This window comes from Zea mays, chromosome 9 (genome assembly GCF_902167145.1).
Source record: "Zea mays cultivar B73 chromosome 9, Zm-B73-REFERENCE-NAM-5.0, whole genome shotgun sequence".
Lineage (NCBI taxonomy): Eukaryota > Viridiplantae > Streptophyta > Magnoliopsida > Poales > Poaceae > Zea > Zea mays.
This window is the reverse complement of record NC_050104.1, coordinates 143,632,194-143,647,737: the sequence shown is the minus strand read 5'-3', so window position 1 is coordinate 143,647,737 and position 15,544 is coordinate 143,632,194.

Genomic DNA, 15,544 nt, shown 5'->3' with positions numbered 1-15,544 from the left:
GGAGTAGGTTTGCAAGAACCGAACCTCGGTAAAACAAATCTGCGTGTCACACTCTTCATTTACTTGCGATTTGTTTTCCACCCTCTCTCGCGGACTCGTTTATATTTCTAACGCTAACCCGGCTTGTAGTTGTATTTATATTTGTAAATTTCAGTTTCGCCCTATTCACCCCCCTCTAGGCGACTATCAATTGGTATCGGAGCCCGGTGCTTCATTAAGAGCCTAACCGCTCGAAGTGATGTCGGGAGATCACGCCAAGAAGGAGATGGAGACCAGCGAAAAGCCCACTACAAGCCATGGGAGCACTTCATCGGAGGAGTCCCGCATCAAGAGAAAGAAGAAGAAGGACTCCTCCAAACGGAAGGAGAAAAGATCTTCTTCCTCACACCACAAAGAGAAGAAGGAAAAATCTTCTTCCCACAAGTCGCATCGGAAAGGCGACAAGCACAAGAGGATGAGGAAGGTGGTCTACTACGAGACCGACACTTCATCAACATCGACCTCCGACTCCGATGCGCCGTCCGTAACTTCTAAGCGCCAAGAGCGCAAGAAGTTTAGTAAGATCCCCTTACACTATTCTCGTACATCTAGACATACTCCATTACTTTCCGTTCCATTAGGCAAACCGCCAACTTTTGATGGCGAAGATTATGCTAGGTGGAGTGATTTAATGAAATTTCATCTAACCTCACTCCACAAAAGTATATGGAATGTTGTTGAGTTTGGAGCACAGGTACCATCCATAGGGGATGAGGATTATGATACGGACGAAGTGGCCCAAATCGAGCACTTCAACTCCCAAGCTACAACCATACTCCTCGCCTCTCTAAGCAAGGAGGAATACAACAAGGTGCAAGGGTTGAAGAATGCAAAGGAAATTTGGGACCTTCTCAAGACCGCGCACGAGGGTGATGAACTCACCAAGATCACCAAGCGGGAAACGATCGAGGGGGAGCTCGGTCGCTTTCGTCTTCGCCAAGGGGAGGAGCCACAAGATATGTACAATCGGCTCAAAACCTTGGTGAACCAAGTGCGCAACCTCGGGAGTAAGAAGTGGGATGACCACGAGGTGGTTAAGGTTATTCTAAGATCTCTTATTTTCCTTAACCCCACTCAAGTTTAATTAATTCGTGGTAATCCTAGATACACACTAATGACTCCCGAGGAAGTAATCGGGAATTTTGTGAGCTTTGAATGTATGATCAAGGGATCAAAGAAGATCAACGAGCTTGACGAACCCTCCACGTCCGAAGCACAACCAGTGGCATTTAAGGCGACGGAGGAGAAGAAGGAGGAGTCTACACCGAGTAGACAACCAATTGACGCCTCCAAGCTCGACAATGAGGAAATGGCTTTAATCATCAAAAGCTTTCGCCAAATCCTCAAGCAACGGAGGGGGAAGGACTACAAACCCCGCTCCAAGAAAGTGTGCTACAAATGTGGTAAGCCCGGTCATTTTATTGCAAAATGTCCTATATCTAGTGACAGTGACAGGGGCGACGACAAGAAGGGAAAGAGGAGAGAAAAGAAGAAGTACTACAAGAAGAAGGGCGGCGATGCCCATGTTTGCCGGGAGTGGGACTCTGACGAGAGCTCCACCGAGTCCTCTTCCGACGAGGACGCCGCCAACATCGCCGTCACCAAAGGACTCCTCTTTCCCAACGTCGGCCACAAGTGCCTCATGGCAAAGGACGGCAAAAGGAAGAAGGTTAAATCTAAATCCTCCACTAAATATGAATCCTCTAGTGATGATAATGCTAGTGATGAGGAGAATAATTTGCGTACCCTTTTTGCCGATCTTAACATGCAACAAAAGGAAAAATTAAATGAATTGATTAGTGCTATTCATGAGAAGGATGATCTCTTGGACTCTCAAGAGGACTTCCTTATTAAGGAAAACAAAAAGCATGTTAAGGTTAAAAATGCTTATGCTCTAGAGGTAGAAAAATGTAACAAATTATCTAGTGAGCTAAGCACATGCCATGACACTATTGACAACCTTAGAAATGAAAATGCTAGATTAATTGCTAAGGTTGATTCTCATGTATGTGATGTCTCAATTCTAAATCTTAGAAATGATAATGATGATTTGCTTGCTAAGATTAAGGAATTGAATGATTCTCTTGATAGCCTTAGAGTAGAAAATGAAAATTTGATTGCTAAGGCTAAAGATTTTGATGTTTGCAATACTACTATTTCCGACCTTAGAACTAAGAATGATATGTTGCATGCTAAGGTTGTAGAACTAAAATCTTGCAAACCCTCTACATCTACCGTTGAGCACACTTCTATTTGTACTAGATGTATAGATGTTGATATCAATGCTATTCATGATCACATGGCTTTAATTAAACAACAAAATGATCATATAGCATTATTAGATGCTAAAATTGCCGAGCATAACTTAGAGAATGAAAAGTTTAAATTTGCTAGAAGTATGCTCTATAATGGGAGACGCCCTGGCATTAAGGATGGCATTGGCTTCCAAAGGGGAGACAATGTCAAACTTAATGCTCCCCCTAAGAACTTGTCTAACTTTGTTAAGGGCAAAGCTCCCATGCCTCAGGATAACGAGGGTTACATTTTGTACCCTGCCGGTTATCCCGAGAGCAAAATTAGGAGAACTCATTCTAGGAAGTCTCACTCTGGCCCTAATCATGCTTTTATGTATAAGGGTGAGACATCTAGCTCTAGGCAACCAACCCGTGCCAAGTTGCCTAAGAAGAAAACTCCTAATGCATCAAATGATCATAGCACTTCATTTAAGACTTTTGATGCATCTTATGTTTTGACTAACAAATCCGGCAAGGTAGTTGCCAAGTTTGTTGGGGGCAAACACAAGGGCTCCAAGACTTGTGTTTGGGTACCCAAAGTTCTTGTTTCTAATGCCAAAGGACCCAAAACCGTTTGGGTACCTAAAGTCAAGAACTAAAATTGTTTTGTAGGTTTATGCATCTGGTGGCTCAAGTTGGATACTCGACAGTGGGTGCACAAACCACATGACAGGGGAGAAGAAGATGTTCTCCTCATATGAGAAAAACCAAGATCCCCAACGAGCTATCACATTCGGGGATGGAAATCAAGGTTTGGTCAAAGGATTGGGATTTGTAGCGCATGCCAAGCAGGAAAGTGTCACACCCGGTTTTAGAAGGTAAACCGAATGCGAACCATGTACGTGCCAGGATCAGTTATTCACGTACACAGCAGTTACATAATATGGACATCATCACACAGTGCTCAAAATAGTATTAATAAGGGAAATAGTCGATTACATCATACGTCTGAGACGTCCATATGGTTCTTACAATAAATCAAAGTGCGGAAAAGAAACGTAGATAAACGCGGCCTTCACAGGCAGCCGACTGGGGGTTGCCGCTAACCCACACCTAGAACTCGTCGTAATCTTGGAACTCCTGGAAGTCTCCTTCCACAGCTTCATCTTCGCCTGAGCAGTGGTTGCAATGCTGACAACCTGGGGGGGGTTTGGTGTGTAGAGCAAGGGTGAGTACACATCAACATACTCAGCAAGTATCCTGTTTGGCTGTAGTGGACTCGCTTTATGTGGGGATAAGTCAAGCAGTTGCTTTTAGTTGGTCAGGTTATTATTTACTAATAGAAAGCCAAGTTTTAGCATTAACCCAAGTTATTAACCCGATGTACCCTTTCCAAACGGAAAGAATACTGCTTACCAGCACCATAGTCATAACCGAAACCATCGATCTCATAGCCACCTGTACCAAAGTATCTCTGATCAAGTACCACTAATCACTGGAGCTCCCTTGGCCGCTCATAACCGTGAGCACGGCTGATATATCAGTTTCATAACACTCTGCAGAGGTTGTGCACTTTACCCACAAGCCGTGATTCCCTCTTGCCTCGGGCCGATCAAACCCTTAAACACTACCAAGGTGAATAGGCAGGGTTTCACTACGTAGCCTTTACAAAGATTCCCCGGGGCTGTAGCCACCCGTTAGGTTTCCTAAATGCACCGCACTCCTCCCCAAGGGGCGAACCCAAACTTGGCAGAGCGAGCCGCATACACCGAGCCCCATTGACGGCACGACGGCTAAGTGAACTACATCCCGGATCCTCTAATTATTCAGCTAAGGGCACCCCATTCCACCCTCATGGTTGCACTGTTTTCCCAGGCGGTCATCCATAGAACAGGTCCTTACGGAGAGGCACTCGAGAAACCGCTCGAGTCCCCTTGAAAACCACAAGTATAATCATAAAGAAGAACGGGAAAACAGCGTATCATAGATAATCACATCATGTTCATTGATTAGAGTTGAGCAATAGCATCAGACTAAGTAGTAATAATCCGACCCAAATAGGTAAACAAGGACATGGATAACAAAAGCTAGTCAATCCTTAGGTATAAATGTGTAATGCGGGAGGTGAATTAAAGAATGAATAGGACAGAGATAGGTCAAAGGACACTTGCCTCCACCAACCGACTGCTGCTCAGGGGCTTCTCCTGCGAATTCCTCGGGCTCTTCGACCGGATCGTTCTCTATGCGAGCGCAAACATACATACATCCATCCACATATTTAATACAAAAGAACAGTACACCATACAAGATAACAAATAAAGTGAATATGCATCAAGTATGACATTCGATAACGCATTTGTTATGGTTAGAAAGAAACGGGAAAGGTCTCGCAGGGGGTTAAATCTTATGCACTAATGACACAATTGGTTTTTAACAAAATAATTCTGTTATATATATTTATATATACTGATGGAAACCTAATCACTTTTAGTTGATCAACATTGCACAGGGTAAACAATTAACTACGTGAATCAATAACATAACGGAATTTTAAATTAACCTTCCTATTTTCCCATAGCATGAACAGTGATTAGCCTACTTAAAATACAGTAATTATGATCACAGAAAGTAAATAAAATAAAATAAAAAAAATAAAAAAAACAGAGGGGGGGCGGTTGAACCGGCCCTAGGGGCGGTTGAACCGGCCCGGGGGCAGGCGGCCGAGCTGGGGCGGCCGAGCGCGGGGGGCGGCCGAGCTGGGGCCGGGGGCGGTTGAGCCGGGGCCGAGGCCGGCTGAACCGGCCCGGGACAGGGGGGCGCGGCCAGGGGGCCAGGCGGCCGGGGCGGGCCAGCGGCGGCCGGGCGGGGCGCGGCTGGGCGCGGCCGAGGGCCGGCCAGCGGCGGCCAGGGGCCACGGCGGGGCTGGGGCGGCTGCCGGCGCGGCCAGGGGGCGCGCGGGGGTGGGGAGAGAAGAGGGGAGGGAGGAGAGGGAGGAGGGGGAGGGGGCTCACCGGCGGGGATCGACGGCGAGGGGCGGCCGGCGGCAGGGGGCGGCGCGGCGGCCTAGGGTAGGGGCGGCGCTAGGGCAGGGGGCGGGTAGGGGCGGCGGCTAGGGAGAGAATGAGAGAGGGAAAAAATGAGAGGGAGAGGGAGAGGGTTTGGGGAAAAAGGGGAGGTGGGGGCGGCATGGGCCTATTGGGCCCAAGGGGGGGGCGCCAGGGGCGGCTGGGCCGGCCGGGGTCGGCCCACGGCGCGGGAGAGAGAGAAAAAAGAGGAGAGAAAAAGAGAGGGAGAAAAAAGAAAGAAAAGATCTTCTCCACATTTTCGAAATCCGATCTTTCTACATGAATGCAATTGCGCTTTCAAAGCAATCAAAAGAAATGCAAGGTTCGGCATGGTGCATCAAACAACATAAAGTATTTAGGGTTTTTCTTACACGGGAATTCCAAACCGAATCCCGCTTAGAACTTTGGAAAAGGTCAAGGTTTAGCGAAGGGAAAAAGAAAAGGGAAAGGTAACGCCCGAATTTTGGCGAGTAAAGAAAAGAAAAAATTCAACTGCAAAATTCGGGGCATTACAAACCTATCCCCCTTAAAAGAATCTCGCCCTCGAGATTCAGGGCTGGCTAGCAAAGAGCTCCGGGTACTTGGCCATCAGATCATCTTCACGCTCCCAGGTTGCTTCTTCCTCAGAGTGGTGACTCCATCTGACTTTGCACATTCTGACGGTCTTCCTTCGGGTGACTCTATTTGCAACCTCAAGGATCTGAGCTGGCTTCTCAATATAGGTCAAGTCCTCCTGGACTTCAAGACCTTCCACTGGCAACTGCTCTTCTGGCACACGCAAACACTTCTTCAATTGAGACACATGAAAGACATCATGCACAGCAGACAAATTCTCTGGCAGGCTGAGCTGATAAGCCACTTCTCCACGCTTTGAGAGAATTTGATACGGACCAATGTAGCGGGGTGCTAGCTTGCCTTTCACTCCGAATCTTCTGACTCCTCTGATCGGTGACACTTTCAGATAGACAAAGTCTCTGACTTCGAAACTCAGCTCTCTTCTTCTTGTGTCTGCATAGCTTCGCTGCCTCGATTGCGCTATCTTCAGATTCTCTCGAACCATCTTGATGTTCTCTTCGGCTTCAAGCAAAATATCTGGCCCAAACACCTGCTTCTCTCCAGGCTGATCCCATTGCAACGGAGTTCTGCAACTCCTTCCATACAGCGCTTGAAACGGTGACATCTTCAAACTGACCTGGTAACTGTTGTTATAGGAAAACTCCGCATAAGGCAATCGCTTGTCCCATCCGGACTGATCTTGCAACGCACAGGCTCTCAACATATCTTCAAGAATTTGATTGGTTCTTTCAGTCTGACCATCTGTCTGCGGGTGATAAGCTGAACTGAAATTCAGATGCGTGCCCAAGGCTTCATGCAACTGCTGCCAGAAATGAGAGGTGAACTGCGTTCCTCTGTCTGACACTATCTTCTTTGGCACACCATGAAGACAAACGATCCGAGACATATACAATTCTGCCAATACTGCACTGTTGTAGTTGGTCTTGACAGGTATGAAGTGGGCTGACTTGGTCAAACGGTCCACTACTACCCAAATGGAATCGTAGCCGGCTCGGGTGCGAGGCAATCCGACTATGAAATCCATACCAATTTCATCCCATTTCCACTGAGGGATCTGCAACGGTTGCAACAATCCAGCTGGTCTCTGGTGTTCTGCCTTAATTCTTCGACAACTATCGCACATAGCCACATGCTCTGCGATTTCTCTTTTCATTCCGTACCACCAGAATTTCTTCTTCAGATCCTGATACATTTTCTCACTGCCAGGGTGAATCGAATAAGCTGTCTCATGAGCTTCCTTAAGAATCAACTCCCGAATAGACTGGACATTGGGAACACACAAGCGGTCTTTGAACCATATCACACCTTCTGCATCTTCTCGAAAGTCTTTGCCTCTGCCATCTAGAATCAATCGCCGAATCTCACTGATCTTCTCATCATTTTTCTGCGCTTCTTTGATTTCGCGCTCCAAGGTAGGTTCCAATTCAACTGTGACTCCTCGCGAATTGTTCAGAAACCCGAGACTCAACCTGTCAAACTCTTTGGCCAACTCATAAGGCATCGGACGAGCGACCATCAGATTGACTTGACTCTTTCTGCTCAAAGCATCTGCCACTACGTTCGCTTTTCCTGGATGGTAATGAATCTCCAACTCATAGTCTTTGATCAATTCTAACCATCTTCGTTGCCTCATGTTCAATTCTGACTGAGTGAATATGTACTTCAGACTCTTGTGGTCTGTGTAAACATCGCATTTCTGTCCATACAGATAGTGCCTCCATGTCTTCAGTGCGTGAACCACTGCTGCCAACTCTAGGTCATGGATTGGGTAATTCTTCTCATGAACCTTCAGCTGTCGGGACGAGTAAGCCACAACTCTTCCCTCTTGCATCAACACACATCCCAAACCTGTGTAGCAAGCATCGCAATACACCGAGAAGGGCTTGTGCACATCGGGCAAGACTAGGACAGGCGCTGTTGTCAACTTCTCTTTCAGCGCTTCAAAGGCCTCTTGTCATTTCTGGGTCCACTTGAACTCAACCTTGTTGCCTAGCAACGCTGTCATTGGTTTCGCAATCTTCGAAAACCCTTCAATGAATCGCCGATAATATCCGGCCATTCCAATGAAGCTCTTGATTCCTCGAGCATCCGTTGGCGCTTTCCAGTTCAGAATGTCTGCCACTTTCTTCGGATCCACAGCCAATCCTTCCTTGTTGATTATGTGACCCAAGAACAGGACTTCACTGATCCAGAACTCACACTTGCTCAACTTTGCATACAACCGGTGCTCTCGCAATCTCTGCAACACCATCTTCAAATGATCTGCATGCTCTTCTTCGCTTTGAGAATAAATCAGAATGTCATCAATGAATACCACCACAAACTTATCAAGGTAATCCATGAATACACTGTTCATCAAGTTCATGAAGAATGCTGGCGCATTGGTCAAACCAAAAGACATCACTGTGAACTCATATAAACCATACTTGGTAATGAATGCCGTCTTCGGAATGTCCGAAGGTCGGATCCTGAGCTGATGATAACCTGACCTCAGATCAATCTTGGAGAACACACTGGCTCCTCTCAACTGGTCGAACAGATCTTCAATTCTGGGCAAGGGGTACTTGTTCTTGATCGTGACCTCATTCAAAGCTCGATAATCGATACACATCCTCTTGGTACCATCTTTCTTCTCCACAAACAAGACAGGGGCGGCCCAAGGCGAGGTGCTTGGCCGGATGTAACCTTTCTCTGACAGCTCATCAATCTGCTTCTTAAGCTCAACCAACTCTGGTCCAGATATTCTGTAAGCTCTCTTAGAGATGGGGGCGGTTCCAGGAAGAAGCTCTATGGCAAACTCAACTTTCCGCTCTGGTGGCATACCCGGTAAATCCTTTGGAAACACATCTGGGAATTCAGACACAACCTTGATACTCTCAATTGGGTCTGCTTCACTGCTATCGACAGCCATCTGATAACAACTTCCTTTCTTTGGCTCAGGCGGGACTAACTCGGTCACCACTTCCTCTCCTAGTGGGGACACCAACTTGATTGTCCTTTTATCACAACTGATAACTGCCTGATACTTATCTAACCAATTCATCCCTAGGATGACATCTATTCCCTCAGTACCCATTACTATAAGGTTGGCGGGAAACGCTATCCCCCTTATTTCCACACTTACATTTAAACAAATGCTATCAGCTCGAATTCTACCACCGGCTGAGTCAATTTGAATAGGGGTTGACATGGTAGTAATTGGAAGATTATGTGCTTCTACCCATGATGCAGTAATGAAAGAATGTGTTGCTCCAGTATCAAATAACACTTCTGCAATATGGGAGTCGACTGGGAACATACCTACTATCATGTCGGGGGTCTCCTGAACTGCTTCAGCCTCCAAGTGGTTCAGCCTTCCATGATTATAGCGCGGCTGAGGGCGATTGCCTGCTCCAGGCTGAGACACATTCTGCTTTGCTGGGGCATTGGGGCCTGACTGCTGCTGGGCTGCCTTCTTCGGACATTGCATCACCCAATGGCCTTGCTCTCCACAGTGGAAACATGCCCTGTTTCCAACCTGAGCTGGTGCTGCCTGACTGTTCTGCTGATTTGCTGGGGCAGGAAGACGAGGTGCTTGCTGATTCTGCTTCTGAAACTGACCTCCTCCTGACTGATTGTTCTGACGATTCTGATACTGATGCTGAGGAAACTGCCTTTGGAACTGCTGATACTGCTGACGCTGCTGATGCTGCTGAGGTGGACGCTGGTTCTGCCTGAACTGCTGAGGTTGATTGCCTGAGAAACGGGGACGGCTGCTGCTTCCAGGCTGGGGTCCACTGATCTTGCGCTTACGATCTTCCATCTCCTTACGCTTCCTTTCTGTCATGATTGCTCTGTCAATCAGGTGCTGGAATGTCGGGAAGGTGTGATTCATCAGCTGATACTGCAGAGGGTCAACCAAGCCTCTCAGGAAACGGTACTGCCGCTTGGCATCGGTGTTGACATCTTCAGGAGCATAGCGAGACAATTGCAGAAACTTGTCCCGGTACTCACTGACAGACAATGGCCCTTGCTTAAGGGCCAGGAACTCCTCCTTCTTCACTGTCATCAGACCTGCAGGCACATGGTACTGACGAAAGCTACCTCTGAACTCTTCCCAGGTGATGGCGTCAGGGTTGGCATGGGTGGCGAGGTAAGACTCCCACCATGATTGGGCTGCTCCTCTCAACAGACGGGGACCATACAAGACTTTCTCCCTGTCATCGCACTGAGCGGTATGCAACTCCCGCTCCACAGTGCGCAGCCAATCTTCAGCATCCATGGGGTCAGAAGAATGAGCGAACGTTGGTGGATGACCTCTCATGAATTCAGCACGCTTATCTCTAGGCATCTGAGGCATCTGAGGCTGGGGTGGAGCCTGCTGCTGCTGCTGCTGCTGCTGAATGGCGGCCAGAGTCTGACCGATGGCTTGAACTGCCTGAGTCTGCATCAGAAACATCTGCTCAATCGACATCGGGGGCGGGGGCGGCAGCTGCTGCTGCTGGGGCGCCTCATCTTGCTGACCGGCTTGCTCCTGCTGAGCACGCCTTCCTCCTCTGCGCCTGTTCTCTGACATCTGCAGAACGCAACCACACATCAGAACTGATCTGGCAAAGCTTGCAGCATAAGAAAAGAGTATAGAATTCTCCAACAGCACTGAACAGATGAGCATCTTCACTGATCTCCAACACAGACCACACAGCTTCTCAGATAAAGAGGAAAGTAGAATAAAGGTTTTCCCAACTATATAACTAACTTTATTGACATAGTATGTAAACCAAAATGCAGGGGATACCCACACTCTGGTGACAATCATTACAAAGATCCAAATCAAACATAGTTCATCATGACAAACATAGATGCACAGGATATAGCAAACTACCCTGTCTAACTAAGACTAACTAAGACCGAGATTAACGCTAAGACTGAAGCTTCTATGTATATATTTATTTCGTATTAATTACAAGATCCAACTCTAACGATCTATGGTTCTAGATTGATCTTGGTCTTGCAGGCGGGATTGCCATAAGACTGGTGTCCACGCTGAGGTGAGCGGTACGGGTGCTGAGTCCCAACGGGAGCGGGGGAACCACCATCCAAATAACGACGTTCCGCGCGCTCAGCCCGCAGCAGGGCGATCTCAGCACGAGCCCTACTCAGCTCGTCTAATGCATGGTCCAGCTCCGTGTTTAGCACGGCGGCTAGGTTGACTGTGCTGCTCAACCTAGGATTGCCCTCACCGACAGGTGAGACAATCACGCCTCCTGTGCTGCCAGATGAACGGCGGGGGTAATACTTCAGGTCAAGGCCGTCAGCTGCCCCACCGAAAACCGAGCAGTAGTGCGAAAGCGCACGCCGTGCAGCATCTTGCATGGCTGCCTCAGCTGAGTCCCGCTCAGAGATAGAATAGTGCTCTGAGCAGGCCTCTGCACCCTGGAGACTGTTCTCCGGGCAGCGCACCAAGCAAGTCGCCTCCCAGCGGTCCGGGTAGACCCCGCGACTGTGCTGGTAGACCACACAGCGATACTCGACGGACCAAGTATGCCGGTCAAATGCCCGACGTAGCAGGGTGTCGAGCGCATCGTGGAAGTGACACCCGCGAGCGGCGTCGCGAGTGATGGGTCGAGCAACCCATCCTTCCGGCTCAGGGTTAGCAGAGAAGTCGGTGTCGTGGCTCGAGCTGTCGTCGCCATCTCCGTCGTCTGGGTCTCCTCCAGCAGCTACTCCAGAAGCTGGGACGCCCAGTGGTGGTGCAGGGGGCGCCTCCAGAGGAAGCACAGGGGAGCAGCTCCTCACAGACTCTATCTCCTGGTGGAGCGAGAAGGAAGAGCTCTGCTGCTCCTGTCGTCGACGTTCCTGCTCCTCACGCAGGCGGTGGTGTAGTCTCTCCAAGTGGCTGGACTGTCCGGCCACAGGACGGCGAAGCGGACGCTCAGCAAGGCGGGAGGGTAAGAAGGGGATGACTGACTTTCGTGCAGTGTGTCTAAGTCGAGCCATCTACAAAAGACATCGCAAGCAAAAGGGTGAGAACAGAATTAATATGACCAGCAAGTAATGAACCACAAGTAAATGAAGGATTAGAATAAAACATGATTTTCAGCAAGGTATTATATATAGTAGAACATAGGTTTGGTCGGTATGACCAACTTTTGAAGAGATATCAAAGTCAAGGTAGGGACAGAGGTCTATAGTCCTTAGAACGACCATTCTACTCTAGGTTAGCGGTCCTACAGTCAGCACGGCTTTGATACCACTTATGTCACACCCGGTTTTAGAAGGTAAACCGAATGCGAACCATGTACGTGCCAGGATCAGTTATTCACGTACACAGCAGTTACATAATATGGACATCATCACACAGTGCTCAAAATAGTATTAATAAGGGAAATAGTCGATTACATCATACGTCTGAGACGTCCATATGGTTCTTACAATAAATCAAAGTGCGGAAAAGAAACGTAGATAAACGCGGCCTTCACAGGCAGCCGACTGGGGGTTGCCGCTAACCCACACCTAGAACTCGTCGTAATCTTGGAACTCCTGGAAGTCTCCTTCCACAGCTTCATCTTCGCCTGAGCAGTGGTTGCAATGCTGACAACCTGGGGGGGGGTTTGGTGTGTAGAGCAAGGGTGAGTACACATCAACATACTCAGCAAGTATCCTGTTTGGCTGTAGTGGACTCGCTTTATGTGGGGATAAGTCAAGCAGTTGCTTTTAGTTGGTCAGGTTATTATTTACTAATAGAAAGCCAAGTTTTAGCATTAACCCAAGTTATTAACCCGATGTACCCTTTCCAAACGGAAAGAATACTGCTTACCAGCACCATAGTCATAACCGAAACCATCGATCTCATAGCCACCTGTACCAAAGTATCTCTGATCAAGTACCACTAATCACTGGAGCTCCCTTGGCCGCTCATAACCGTGAGCACGGCTGATATATCAGTTTCATAACACTCTGCAGAGGTTGTGCACTTTACCCACAAGCCGTGATTCCCTCTTGCCTCGGGCCGATCAAACCCTTAAACACTACCAAGGTGAATAGGCAGGGTTTCACTACGTAGCCTTTACAAAGATTCCCCGGGGCTGTAGCCACCCGTTAGGTTTCCTAAATGCACCGCACTCCTCCCCAAGGGGCGAACCCAAACTTGGCAGAGCGAGCCGCATACACCGAGCCCCATTGACGGCACGACGGCTAAGTGAACTACATCCCGGATCCTCTAATTATTCAGCTAAGGGCACCCCATTCCACCCTCATGGTTGCACTGTTTTCCCGGGCGGTCATCCATAGAACAGGTCCTTACGGAGAGGCACTCGAGAAACCGCTCGAGTCCCCTTGAAAACCACAAGTATAATCATAAAGAAGAACGGGAAAACAGCGTATCATAGATAATCACATCATGTTCATTGATTAGAGTTGAGCAATAGCATCAGACTAAGTAGTAATAATCCGACCCAAATAGGTAAACAAGGACATGGATAACAAAAGCTAGTCAATCCTTAGGTATAAATGTGTAATGCGGGAGGTGAATTAAAGAATGAATAGGACAGAGATAGGTCAAAGGACACTTGCCTCCACCAACCGACTGCTGCTCAGGGGCTTCTCCTGCGAATTCCTCGGGCTCTTCGACCGGATCGTTCTCTATGCGAGCGCAAACATACATACATCCATCCACATATTTAATACAAAAGAACAGTACACCATACAAGATAACAAATAAAGTGAATATGCATCAAGTATGACATTCGATAACGCATTTGTTATGGTTAGAAAGAAACGGGAAAGGTCTCGCAGGGGGTTAAATCTTATGCACTAATGACACAATTGGTTTTTAACAAAATAATTCTGTTATATATATTTATATATACTGATGGAAACCTAATCACTTTTAGTTGATCAACATTGCACAGGGTAAACAATTAACTACGTGAATCAATAACATAACGGAATTTTAAATTAACCTTCCTATTTTCCCATAGCATGAACAGTGATTAGCCTACTTAAAATACAGTAATTATGATCACAGAAAGTAAATAAAATAAAATAAAAAAAATAAAAAAAACAGAGGGGGGGCGGTTGAACCGGCCCTAGGGGCGGTTGAACCGGCCCGGGGGCAGGCGGCCGAGCTGGGGCGGCCGAGCGCGGGGGGCGGCCGAGCTGGGGCCGGGGGCGGTTGAGCCGGGGCCGAGGCCGGCTGAACCGGCCCGGGACAGGGGGGCGCGGCCAGGGGGCCAGGAGGCCGGGGCGGGCCAGCGGCGGCCGGGCGGGGCGCGGCTGGGCGCGGCCGAGGGCCGGCCAGCGGCGGCCAGGGGCCACGGCGGGGCTGGGGCGGCTGCCGGCGCGGCCAGGGGGCGCGCGGGGGTGGGGAGAGAAGAGGGGAGGGAGGAGAGGGAGGAGGGGGAGGGGGCTCACCAGCGGGGATCGACGGCGAGGGGCGGCCGGCGGCAGGGGGCGGCGCGGCGGCCTAGGGTAGGGGCGGCGCTAGGGCAGGGGGCGGGTAGGGGCGGCGGCTAGGGAGAGAATGAGAGAGGGAAAAAATGAGAGGGAGAGGGAGAGGGTTTGGGGAAAAAGGGGAGGTGGGGGCGGCATGGGCCTATTGGGCCCAAGGGGGGGGGCGCCAGGGGCGGCTGGGCCGGCCGGGGTCGGCCCACGGCGCGGGAGAGAGAGAAAAAAGAGGAGAGAAAAAGAGAGGGAGAAAAAAGAAAGAAAAGATCTTCTCCACATTTTCGAAATCCGATCTTTCTACATGAATGCAATTGCGCTTTCAAAGCAATCAAAAGAAATGCAAGGTTCGGCATGGTGCATCAAACAACATAAAGTATTTAGGGTTTTTCTTACACGGGAATTCCAAACCGAATCCCGCTTAGAACTTTGGAAAAGGTCAAGGTTTAGCGAAGGGAAAAAGAAAAGGGAAAGGTAACGCCCGTATTTTGGCGAGTAAAGAAAAGAAAAAATTCAACTGCAAAATTCGGGGCGTTACAGAAAGCAAGTTGGCACTCATCATCCGCACAAGAACATTATGACAAGTGACAGGCCACTGGAGCTCCTACACATGGATTTATTCGGCCCGATCGCTTACATAAGCATCGGCGGAAGTAAGTACTGTCTAGTTATTGTGGATGATTATTCTCGCTTCACTTGGGTGTTCTTTTTGCAGGAAAAATCTCATACCCAAGAGACCTTAAAGGGATTCTTGAGACGAGCTCAAAATGAGTTCGGCTTAAGGATCAAGAAAATTAGAAGCCATAACGGGACGGAGTTCAAGAACTCTCAAATTGAAGGCTTCCTTGAGGAGGAGGGCATCAAGCATGAGTTCTCTTCTCCCTACACCCCACAACAAAATGGTGTAGTGGAGAGGAAGAATTGAACTCTTTTGGACATGGCGAGGACCATGCTTGATGAGTACAAGACACCGGATCGGTTTTGGGCCGAGGCGGTCAACACTGCCTGCTACGCCATCAACCGGTTATATCTACACCGAATCCTCAAGAAGACATCCTATGAACTCCTAACCGGTAAAAAGCCAAATATTTCTTATTTTAGAGTTTTTGGTAGCAAATGTTTTATTCTTGTTAAGAGAGGTAGAAAATCTAAATTTGCTCCTAAAACTGTAGAAGGCTTTTTACTAGGATATGACTCAAACACAAGGGC